Source organism: Zalophus californianus, chromosome 12 (assembly GCF_009762305.2).
Source record: "Zalophus californianus isolate mZalCal1 chromosome 12, mZalCal1.pri.v2, whole genome shotgun sequence".
Lineage (NCBI taxonomy): Eukaryota > Metazoa > Chordata > Mammalia > Carnivora > Otariidae > Zalophus > Zalophus californianus.
Window position 1 is genome coordinate 61,493,298 of NC_045606.1, and position 12,505 is coordinate 61,505,802.

The window sequence follows — 12,505 nt, forward strand, 5'->3', positions numbered from 1 at the left end:
CCATTACCATATTGTCTTGACTTCTAGAGTTCTATAATAGATTTTCAAATCACTGAATCGCTCAACTTTATTCCTCTTTTTCAAAATTGCTCTTTCTAGGTTTCTTCTTGCTTGTGTCTCTGACTGAAGTGCTTTGTTTTGAGGGACATTCCTCAGAATGTAGTATACCACCATCGACCCTCCCCTAGCTCCTTTTTCTGCCTTGGATTTTTTCTGGAATTTTCAGCCCCTGTATGGATATGGGAAGACGAGACAGGGAAGAGAGCAGGGGTTTATCCTCCGGAAGTCACCTTCCAGAAGACTTCAACAGCACAGAAGTGGAGAGGATGTCTCATTTCTTCACAGTTGTTGGCTTCACAGCGCCAGGTCAGGGGATCGATTTGGGGAGACACACAAGCATCTTTCTCCTTCCTCTTTGCTCATGGTCTCATTTGGTTTCATAAAAGTCTCCTTTAACGAAACCTGGGTAGATTCCTTTCAATCCCATTCCACCTTCTGTATAACTGATGTTTGCCCAGTACCTTCCACTATGACTATTAGAGACTGTTCATGGCCAGCATCTGTCTTGGTTGGTTTATGCTCATGTCTGATGATAATATTTTGAACCCTGCTCATCACACGTGTCAATTACCCCTAGATACCAAGATATGATTACCTTTCAGGCTAAGCTTTGCTGCTGTTATGAGCTTTCATCTAAGCTGTGCTTTAGAACTATAAGCCAGGTGCCACTTGGCTTTGGAGGTCTCCATTGGATGGGACATGAAATCGTGGTGTAGCTGCAGTTTCTGACCACATTGAGTAATTTCATTTAATAATCATTTTGATTTTCCCTCTGTGTAAATTTTCCCTGAGAGGAGGTTAGGCTCATTGGGAGGTGAATTCATTCTCTCAAGTCATTAAGTTTCCAGTTAGTGCTCCGCAGCTGTAATTAATTAAACTATACTCAACTTCCCTAAAAATGAAATTGTCTATATCCCCAGTGAATTTGAGATTCACACTGCATAGATTGAGGCATGAACACACCAAAACCTGAATTTTTCTTGAAGCTTATCTTACCTAATTTTTTTTCTTTTTGCCTCCCAGTCTGCCTTGATGAAGGTATCTTGTAAGTAGGGGCATGAGGAAGGTGGTGTTTCATTTCTACTTTGTACTTCACAGAGTTTTTTTGGTTAATCTAAATGTCTTATCTGGTAATAATATCTGAGAAGAGGGTGATAGACGAAGTATTCTTTATTTTAATTAAAATGCTAACATAAGGCATGATCATTGAGTGATTGCATTACAAAGCAGCTACTTTTTCTGCCATAGTTAAGTGTGATTTGATGCGTCCATTATGAGCCTCTCTTCTCAGGGGTTTATATCTTGGCCAAAATAGTCCCTCCAGGCTGAAACTTGGCAGACAACTCAGCCTAATTACAGTCATTTTCCTTTTTGGATTAAGAAAATGGAATTATTAGAGTGCTTTAAGCCCACCCATCCCCATATTTTCAAAGGTCTGTATTTCTATCATCATAAATTGTGGGCTTTTGATCCTTTCAAATAAGATGGCAACTTAGCAAGAACCAAAGGAGTTCTTAGTACCTGTGAGCAACTTGATCCAGGCATTCCACAGAGAGGGACTCATCCTTCTGCAAGCAATTTTAGCCAGGAGTCCAGGAAGTCACTACATTAGTAACAAGGTTTGTGGGGGTGTCAAGAAGGCTGGTGCTGTGGGTTTTGCTACCTTCAGTAAACAGGCAAGGTGTATCTCCTACTCCCAAGTCATGAGTCCACAGCCCCATCACATCCCTCCCTTGACTTTCAGCTGCCCTAGAATTGTCCTTCCACACGTCGGACCTCCATGTTCCTCATTCATCTTTACCCATCAATAGGGGTGGACAAAATTCAAGGGGGTTAGTGGTGATTCGTGGGTTCTTAGGGTATTAATAGAAATCCTGGGTCAGCAAATCTTCTCTGCAGGAGTCACTTATGTTGTAATCTTGGAGACCTCAGGGTTCAGTGGCTTTACCACCTCCAGAGGGCCAGGTAGGTGATTTGTTTGCTTCCATGAATTATCATTGTATTATTTTTGCCACAGTTATTTGACATATAGATCACTATGGATAGTATTAAAATTTTCATCATTCCTTAGGTGCAATTAAGTGAAATTGGACTTAAAATTCTACATCTTACCTTTTCTAACCCACTTGACTTTTTTCTATAATTCAAGGCATGTCATGTCCTCTTTGAAATACTTTCACTTAAAGTGAAAATATTGTAGATAGTAGATGGAATGCTTTTGCAACTTTTAGATAGCTTCCCTGACAAAAACCACAACCTATAATTTGCAAACTTTTGTGAAGAAATCAGTGTGGTTTCTGCAATTTACAGCTTGGAATTCCCTGGGTTCTTGCTTGTAAATCTATCTAGATCTATGCCATGAATATGTAACATGCAGACTGATGCTGAATGTAGCACTGTGATATAAATAGGTTTCTTGGGCTTTTCAGAAAAGCAACAGGAGTTAAAAAAAAATTCAACTCTGTTTTCTGCACTGTGCAGCCCATTAAAGAGACTGTGGAATCAAAATGCTGAAGATGTTAGACAGAAAGTGTTGCTGAATCAGTCCCTTCGAAGAGGCTGGCGCGAATGAGTCACGTGGTGCAGAGGGAGAAGAAGCCGGGCACACTCCTAGCTGTCGAAGATTTTATTTACTCCGAAGGTTTGGTATTTGTGTGAGTGCAGTGAAAAAATAAGGTATGTCAATGATACATACAAACAAAGTTACAACAATTAAATTAAAAACTGAAAAGGTTTTGAATGTTAAAACCAAAAACGTTTTAATTGAACATAATTCTATGGAAGACTATTAAATTACCACTTTGGAACAGAAGCACAAACAATGTGATAATGAGTTATGGAACCAAAATTTAGAACAGATAAGCTGAAAAAATTACAGGTACCCTGGTGTAGGAAATGCACAGTGCTGATGATATGAAAATATGAATTATTTATACCTTCTTTAAATGTAGAATGTAAATTTGCTTGGAATTAATTTCTGTTGGGAAATCACTACACAGTAAACATGGCTGTCTCTTAGGGTAATATTTTTCCTCCTAAATGTTATTATTATTATTTTATTATTATTGTTGTTGTATTGGGAAGAAGAGGAGATGAAAAAATACTCAAGATTGAAACTGCCAAGTTATGGTTACACTGGAACATTAAAATTTCATTTCTAGGCAACATAGAATGTAGGCAGTTACAAAGTAAATTACCCTACGCTTTTTAACAAAGGATAGCCACACTGAGTGTTATGGACTGAATTGCTCCCCCCTCCACCACAGATTCATGTTGAAGCCCTAACCCACAATGTGATCGTATTTAGAGATGGGGTCTTTGGAAGGTAATTAAGGGTCAATGAGGATATAAAGGCAGGGCCCTAACCCAATGGGACTGCTGTTCTTATAAAAGAGGAGGATCTCCACGTGTGTATGTGTGTGTGTGTGTACAGAGGAAACATCATGGGAAGATGTAGCAAGAACATGGCCGACTGCAAACCAGGAAGCACACCCTTTCCAGGAATGGAATTGGTCAGTATCTTGATCTCAGACCTCCAGCCTCCTCAACGGTAAGAAATGAATTTCTGTTGTTTAAGCCACCCAGTCTGTGGTGCTTTGTTATGGGATCATGGGCAGACTAAGACACTAGGTCAGTAAGATGCACATTTAAATTTAATTTGAAGGCATTTTTATATTTACTAATGTTCATCCACTGAAGACCATAAAGGCTTTTTTTTTTTCAACCCTCTGAACTGTGTGCGCATGAATGCCTGTATGTACTGCCCCTCAATTACTTCTGTTTATTGATTCATTGAATGTATATTGTTGTTTCTTCAGAATGGGAAAGTCAATCTGTAATCACTATAAAAATTGTTGAGATAGTTTACATTCTTTTTCCCTATTAAAGCTTTAAACTCTGATGTGTATTTACATTTTCAACCCATCTTCACTTAGACTAAGCACATTTCAAGTGCTTGTAGCCACATGTGGCTACTGGCTCTCATATTGGACAGTACAAGTTTAGATTGGTTCAAATTAGTTAGTCTCACGCAAAAGTAATGTGGAATAAGTCTACCATATCTATAAGAGCATATTCAAGTGATGAGCCAATAGATTCTTGGGTCTTCTTAAATATGTATACTGAATCATCTCAACTATAGACTATAACTAATGTGAGAAAGAAAATTTATGATTATCTAAGAGGCATGGACATGGGACCACTGTCTGTGGTCTTGGGTCCTGGGCTCTGTCTTGACTAACATCTTCCTCCTTAACTAACCTTCCAGGAAACCTCAGTAGCCCCTCACCCCAATGCACTTCACAGGTGGGGAAGCTGAATTCAGAAAAGGAAAGCAATTGGTTTGACCAAATTATACAGTTAATTAGTAGCAGGACTAAGACTAAGACCTAGGTCTTCCAGCTCTCTATTCGTTAATCTTTAGTAAACCATGGCATTTCTGAATTGATGCCAAAATGTCCTTGTAACCCTTACCAAAATAACTGTTCTTCAGAACATACACAAATCATATAAATCACATGTGGGGGTGGTGGGAGGGGGAAGGTGGGAAGGGATTTAATGAATAAGTTTTGTTAGTTAACATAAATATGTACTAATTTATCTCAGCTTCTCAGAATATTTTTAGGCTCTCTTGCCATTCATTTCTCTTCTCTGTTCTGGCTGAAGGCCATGTTCTGGAGTCCTTTGGGCCAGATGGACTAGCTGTGAGGTCTGGGCTTATAATTTCTCTGTGACTCCGTTTCCTCAACCTATACAACAAGAAGAAAAGAGGTACTTCTCTCATAATGTGGTTGGAGGGATTTAATAAAAAAAAGACATTAAAAACACAATAGAATCTTGTACATGTTAAGCATTTAATATATGTCAGTTGTTATGGATGGATAAAATTGCCACATAACTGGGTTTCAAATGATGATGTTGATTACTTCTTATTCTCTTCTAGTAAGAGATTGCTTCTGGCTGGAATGTCTTCCCATCTTCCCTTCGAGAGTGTTGGTGGGAGGCAAATGTAATGGGGGTCACATTCTAGAGGCAAAAGGTAATAGATGCTTTGTCTCATACTCTCACTAAAGACACTAAAGCCAAACACTCGCTAAGACCAAGAGGAGAGTATGTGAGTGCCCTTGTCATTAGTGAAGGGTTGGCTGGCTACTAGGAGCCAGTCAGACTTGTATGGTGTCTGACAAGTTCTCTCTGAGTCTCTCTGCTGCCCATCTCCCCCTACTCCCCTGCCTTAGCTTTACCTGGACCTTCTTCCCATGAGTACCCCTTGTTTCTTCCACATTGAACGTCTCAAAACTCTATCAACTCATCAACCCCTTATCCATGCTGTGTCTTTGCACCTAACTTTCCCTCTGCCTAGAACATTCTTACCACTCCCCTCTCCTCCTGCCCAACACCTCTCTTCACCTTTTCTTGGCAATGTACAACCTCCGATGCCTGCTCTTCCTTGAATTCTGAATGCTCCTGGGCCCCTCTGGCATTTTGTTCTGACCTGTCAAGTTACCAGAAGATGTGTGTTGAGTCTCTCTTCTGCACCAACAGGGGGGCTCCTTCTGGGTGGGGACCCACCTTACTCACTTCCCCATCCCCAGCTCCTAGCACATGGCCTGGTGCCTCCTAAGTGCCCATGCACACGGGTTAGATAAAGGAATTAAGGATCGGGCCCACAGCTGACCACCGTTCTTACCATTATAGCCCCAGAGCTCTTTCCCTTCTGTGCTCAGAGTCTGGAGCTCTGTTAGGCTTCAAAATGTAAATTCTGTCTTTTAATTATGAACCATAGAAAAATATGTGTGTGAATGTGGGTATATTTTTAACCTTGGGCGCTTGCATTCTTTTTACCATTGCCTGTCTTGGAAAGCCTTGCCTTCCCTGTGATCACACCTCTCTCTCTCAATAAATGGACATGAAAGCGAAGACATGAATATTTTTATCTGACATTATTTTGGAGCATTGTTTTCCTGTTTGTGGCTGTTTCCTTTTCATGGACCATTAGCAGCTTCCAAAGGCAATATCCTTTCACTGTCACACTAGGCCATGGGGGGCCATTTCAACAACTTCAGACTAGGGCATTAAGTGCAATTCTGGATGAGAGTCAGCACATAACCAAATAAAAATAATAAAGGGAAAGCTTGTAGGAGCCATTTGGAACGCTGTCCCGTGCTGAATTCATTTGCAGCCTCACAGAAACCTACCCATCACCGGTGATCAGCCCCAAGCCCGACCGTACCTTATTTAATTGTAAAGTATTTCATATCCTCAGAAACAGCCCTGCTCATTTGCTTTTCCTTTTTTGGAGGTTGTCTTGGTGGAATGCTGAGATCCTAATCAGTGGGAGAAGAAGAAAATGCAGGTTTTTATTTTAGCAGAAAAAAAAAAGATGCATTTCTTACAGCTTCTCTCCCTTTCTTAAAATGAGCATTTAGGAGGCCTCTTTGGAAATTCTTCTAAAATAGGTGCTTAGCACAGGGGAGAAAGAAACAGAAAAGCAAGGCGAATTAAGCTCAAGTGCCTAATTCAGCACGAGCCACTGCCACCCCTGGTCTCCACATGGATGGCAGCTTCAGAAATGAACTGGGGAAAGCCAAGCATGGGAATTGGTTTCCAGGCCAGTGTCCCTGAAGGTCAACCCACTTGAGAGTGTCCTCAGGTCTAGCCAACCCGGGGAAGTTCAACCTACATCAGTGTATCCCTAACTTTCCTGACACCAGGGCCCCTCAGGGAGGTCAGTTGTTAAAGACACCTATTCCCAGAGACCTCTCACCTTGAAATTCTGATTTAGTTGGCCTGGGGAGGGTAATGAGAATCAGTATTTTAAGTGATTCTGGATGAACCTTATGATCCTGCAAGTGAGAAAACACTGCCCTAATTTATTTACCCATTCTCTGAGCAAACTTCTTTGCTATCCAATTTTGTACGAGGTGGTGTCCTAGAAACTGTGGGGACAGAGCAGGAATAGATGTGGACCCTGCCCCCGGGGGAGTCCACAATCTAGAAGAAGGTTGTGGCACTTCCAGAAAGCTGCCAGTTCATGCTTTTGTCTTCAGCTTTTCTACAACTCATTGATGCAGATGAATAAACACTGGTAGTATATTCACTCATCAGGCAGTCAAGAAATGCTTGTAGAGTTTTTGTGTAAGATGCCATTCCTAAGACCCGAAAAGGTCACACCCCAGAGATGATCCTTCAGTTCAGAATATCTAAGGACAGCCTACATTAGAAGACCAGAGATGACTCATGAATCTGTTTAACTAAATAATGCTAGTACAAAAGTCATAGGTAATATTCATCACATGCTTATTATGTGCTGAGCTCTGTGCTGGACATTTTCCTCTAAGCTCCTTTAAGTGAAGGACTGTTTTGTTCATTGTTATATCCCCAGCTCCTAAGACAGGACCTGGCACATAGTAACTGCTCAATAAATATTTGTTAAATTAATAGGTAAATATATTATTAGCTGACATAATCATCAAGACAGTTCTCTGAGCTAAATACTAAATACTCCAGATATTCTAGAACTCTGGGAGAACTAGAGATTCTGAACCCGGAAATTCAGAAATATAGAGAATCTCTATTTTTATCAAGGTCTTTGAAAGAGTCTCCAGATCAGCCAGATTTGGGAAGTAGGAAATCTGGACCAACCCCCTAATAGATATATAAATCCCGTGGGCTACATTCTCCTTTTTTGGCTTCACCTTGAACATCTCAAGGACAAGAAATTCACCACAGATTATGCTAGCCCATACTGTAACCCGTACCAAAGCCCAATCACCTTGGTTGTAGAAATGCTCTTTCTTATGATTACCTGAGTCTGACCTTTCCTTCACTACTTCTATCCTGATTTCCTCTCCAGGTAAAGGATGATGCCTACAACATTTAGCTCCCGATTACCGTGTATAAATGAAGAATTGGATCTTACCATCATACCATGATCTAGAAACAAGGGGAATGCTGAATCCACAGCTGATCCTCGCTGAGAGGCTTAGACCCTGGACTCATTAGAAATCAACACTGTGCTCTGAGTTTAGGAAGTACATGGACCCAAGTCCCATGAACTCAGGTTTGAAAATTGACAAACATATTAATTATATGACCTTGTACAAATTCCCTGGGCTCTCTGAACTTCAGTTTTCCCATATGTGATGTGTCAATAATAAAATATGCTACCATGGTGTGGGTAAAATATAATAGGTAACAATAACAAAAACAAAATCCATATGTAAAAGTAAAATAATATTACATAAAAAACATAGCTAACATTTGTCATGTGCTTATTATGTGCTGAGCACTGTCTTAGCTAATACTCCCTTAAACTCCTTTGGCCTGTTTCGTTTGCTTTGTTCATAGTTGTATCCCCAGCACCTAGAACAGCATCTGACTCATAGTAACTGCTCAATAAATATTTGTTGTATAAATGAGTCAACCCATTAGCTTACCTAATCTTCAAAATAGCTTTGTGAGCTAAATGCTACTGGCAACCCTATTTTACAGGTGGGAAAACTGAGACTGGTTACTCGTTCAACCAGGAGGTGATGGAAAGGGAGTTTAAACCCAATACATTCCCAATGCAATTTATTATGTGTCTTTTACCATTGGTTGCTAATGTTAGTAAATGTGACATTAGATTTGTATCCTTATGCTTGGTGACATCTGTTGCTGGAGAAGGAACACATGAATTTGGTTGTGGTACTGGATCTTAACCTATCATCACTCCATCCTGTGGGTGAATGTGCATTTTCAGAAGCTGGCGGCACCAGACCGGGGCAGCGTCATTTTCGTCCAGCTCCTGGTGGCCTCGCTGCCTGCTTTGTGAGATACCATGCTTTACCCAGAGCCTTGGGTTGTCTTTTCCTCCCACTGAACAGTCACTGGGAAAAGTGAGAACTCTGAAGCTGCTGGACTGAAAATGAAATATGCAGTGGCTTCGGGCTATGTGTTCCCTTTGCTGGGAAGCACGGCCAGGATAATTGTTTCTACAAAAAGAAACTACAACTCTGGCAAAAAAAAAAAAAAATCAAACCCTCTGTTTGCTTGAGCCTATCATAAAGCATTGATGGTAATTATAGAAGCTGATTGTGCGACAGTTTCGTTTAACTTAATTGGCAATTTTTTTAAGCCACAACACAATAAAAGTAGTAAAGAACGAGTCAGGTTCTAGAGTGGAACATTTAGCTTTGGTGAAATGTCGAAGATCTGTACACACCGCCAAAGGTGTGGGAAAATAACTCTTGGCTGTCAGCTCTGTTATTTAAACCTTTGCTCCTCGTGTTTTAGATTCTGTTTCCTGAATGCAGAATCTGATGTGGGCTTTTAGCCCATTGTGGCTAAACAGGTCTTTCAGCTGTTGTGGGAAGAAATGTGCCCCATAAACTAATTTGGAAACATGGGAGTCCTGTGTCTAGGAGAGGTGGCTTTGCAAGACGACCTAACTGTTCCCCATTACCAGTTAAGTACAATTGCCTCTTGTGGGAGTTCATTTTACTTGATTAAAAATTGGTTAAATCTTGGGGCACCTGGGTGGCTCTGTTGTTAGGCATCTGCCTTCAGCTCAGGTCATGATCCCAGGGTCCTGGGATCGAGCCCCACATCGGGCTCCCTGCTCCGCGGGAAGCCTGCTTCTCCCTCTCTCACTCCCCCTGCTTGTGTTCCCTCTCTCACTGTCTCTCTCTGTGTCAAATAAATAAATAAAAATCTTAAAAAAAATTGGTTAAATCTTTACCTCGTTTTCCGTCACCAGGGATGGTCTCATCCTTGTTCCCCACCCTTGGCCTCTTCCCTCATTCTCTCCATCATCATGTTCATCATCTTCATCTCCCTCATGACCAGACTATCCTAATAATAATAGTGACAACAGCTAGCCCACTAGGTTATGATCATTGCCATAGGCCAAATACAAGGCCAAGGACCTTGGAGAGATGATCTCATCTACCCCTCATGGCAACAATTTAGAAGCCATTCATGACAAAGGGGCAGAGCTTAGACACGCTCCTGTCTAGCACCAAGGCATATGATTTTATCCACGATGTTATTCTATGACTTTTAGAGTTTTGTCTACAACTCGGCCCCCATCTTTGGAACAAAGCTTAGTGCTGGTTCACAGCCAAGGCAGAAAATAGAATGAAAACCTCAGGGCCACCATTGGAAGTGAGGCTTGAAATTGGTCTTGCTACCTGTAAAGCTGGTATCCACTATGTCAGGGATGACCCTTGGCCGGGGGGGGGGGTCATGTCCCTTCCAGGTGACAGTCTTCCACGTGCAATAACCCCTCCCCTCGGCTCCTCCTCCAAGCAGGACTCCCGCCCGCCCTCTTTCCCGGCCCAACATGCCAGGTCCCCAGTAGGCTTGGAGCTCTTCCCTGAACGCCAGCCCACTATCTGGGGCCCGAGAGACTCCTCCCTGTTCTTATCAGTTCCTTCCCCCCAGGGCTTAAAGCCCCAATCCTGTACCTATGAGTATACAGTGGAGACTAGATATTCCTCTTAAATGAAAATCTCAGTGATGGTGAGGATCACAGTGATTTATTGAGTGCTATTTGCCAGCGCTATGCTAAGTGACATTCCTTGTACTGACTGCCCTCACAATGAACCTAGGAGGTTGGTCTGTTGTTCCCCCCACCCCATTTTCCAAAGGCGGGAATGAGATAGAGAAGGGTTCATTGACTGACCTAAGGTCCCACAGGTAGAAAATGGCAAAGCCAGATGTGTACCCGAAGTGGGTAAGCTTAATTGTAACACTATGTTGTAGTGTCAAAGTAGCATGGCCAATGGTTTAGAAAGCCAAGCTTTTAAAATGTGTCAGATGAACACAACAGCTTCCAGGTAAATTGATTTACAAAGGAACACTTCTGCTTCAACTCTACCATGCAACCTTGAAATGCGTGGAGTTCATGTAACATTCAGGTTCCAGTCTCCTGATTCCTCAAGGGTCTTTCCTGCTTTCAAATCACATTTTAGAATTCCTTTACCTGCAATGCTGTGTAATGATTGGATTACAAGTATAATCATAGTCCATATTCTTACATGTACAGATATCTTCCTATCAAAACTATAAACAACCACATTACTATCTTTATCTGTATGGGACTCATGAACATTCAACCATGCCATTGACATTTATATACGTTATTGATACTGCTTAGCCAGTTAACAAGGAATGGTAGGCTTTTATCTAGATGAGTAAAAGTTGTTTTGATAAGAAACTTATACATGTATGATTATATGTACACAGTCTTACTCATTTGTAAAATGGTGGTGAAAGGGTTCATACTAAAGACACCCTAGAGGTTTAGCTGTGGGAAGTCATCCAAGGGAATCTGAAATGGGGAAGGAGCTAAGTCAGGACTAGGGCTGGCTCTCTTTGCAAATGAACTGTGAATAAGAGGCAATCATCAAATAAGAAAAGGGAATTCAGTGGGTGGCTCAGCAGGAGTCACAAGCTCTGAGACGGAAGAAATGAGAAGTTTTATATTCACAGGGCTGGACTGAGTCTTCATGCTCAGGTCTGTGGTACCCACTTAGAGGCCACATGGCAGCTAATACAATCATAAAACTACAGTGGGCATGCCTTGGGAAAGATGAAGAGGAAAGAAAGGAACAGATTAGAGAAAAATGGCAAAGGTTTCACTGGGCAGAAGCCCCAGAAACCTCCATTTCTTCACAGAACTACACCAATCTCTAGGGCCAGCACCAGGGGCTAAGAAAGGACAGGCTTGCTTCCCTGATTCAAGGGGCTGAGTCTGAGGGAAGAACCCTCTGGATCAGTGTTAAGTGATGGGGGGCGGTGGCCAGAGAAAGTACTTCCTGAGCATGTCACCAAGATGTCTGTGGGCCAGTCCAATTCCTTCCATGAACCTTCCGAAGTCATTGTAGCTCCAGGTGAGAAAGTCTGATGTGAATAGTAGGACTAGAGCTGAGGGCCCCTGAGATGGGCCTGTGGAGCCCACTCACTGATGGCTGGATGAAACCAACTCTGGGGTTCTGTACATTCTCATTTTTAAAAGGTTTTGTCTTCATATGTAATGACTGCTTTCACAATTATTAAGCGAATGTACCCCCTTCTAGGGTGGGAGAATATTTAGATTTCTTATTTAGCAAACGCTAACCTCCTGGGATTTTACCTGGAGGAGATGTCACCTCTTAGGGGACACAGAAAGGAAGCCAGGTCAGAGCAGAGGCTTCCATTGTGCTTGAGTTATCCCAATAGATGTGGAGGGAGAGACAGAAGAAAGGACAGAGAGATGGGCCCATACTGAGATAAAGAGATGGACAGACAGACGAGAACACCCGCCCTCCTCCCAGGACACCCCTGGGGACAGGTGGCTCTGTGCTGGGCCCAGGCGGGGTGGCGGAAGTGGCTGTGGCTGGCTGGGGGACTCCTTCGCAGAAGCACGGCCCGAGTCTCAGACCTGCTGGGCCTTGGGCTCTGTAGAGATCTACACAGAGTC

At 42.2% G+C, this 12,505-nt stretch overlaps 2 long non-coding RNA genes across 2 annotated transcripts in view; one reads left to right on the forward strand and one right to left on the reverse strand.

Annotated features, from left to right (window-relative positions):
* The first annotated feature begins 253 nt into the window (after positions 1-253).
* Positions 254-3,593, forward strand: LOC113911508. The gene is made up of 3 exons (XR_003516498.1): positions 254-366; positions 2,542-2,736; positions 3,494-3,593. It is a non-coding gene; the product is annotated as an uncharacterized LOC113911508 (long non-coding RNA).
* Positions 2,611-12,505, reverse strand: part of LOC113911507 — a 33,449-nt gene continuing 23,554 nt past the window's right edge. Inside the window, exons 3-4 of the long non-coding RNA XR_003516497.2 lie at positions 6,293-6,386; positions 2,611-4,808 (exon numbers count right to left, since the gene is read on the reverse strand). This is a non-coding gene — a long non-coding RNA (uncharacterized LOC113911507). The remainder of the gene's footprint in view (positions 4,809-6,292; positions 6,387-12,505) is intronic.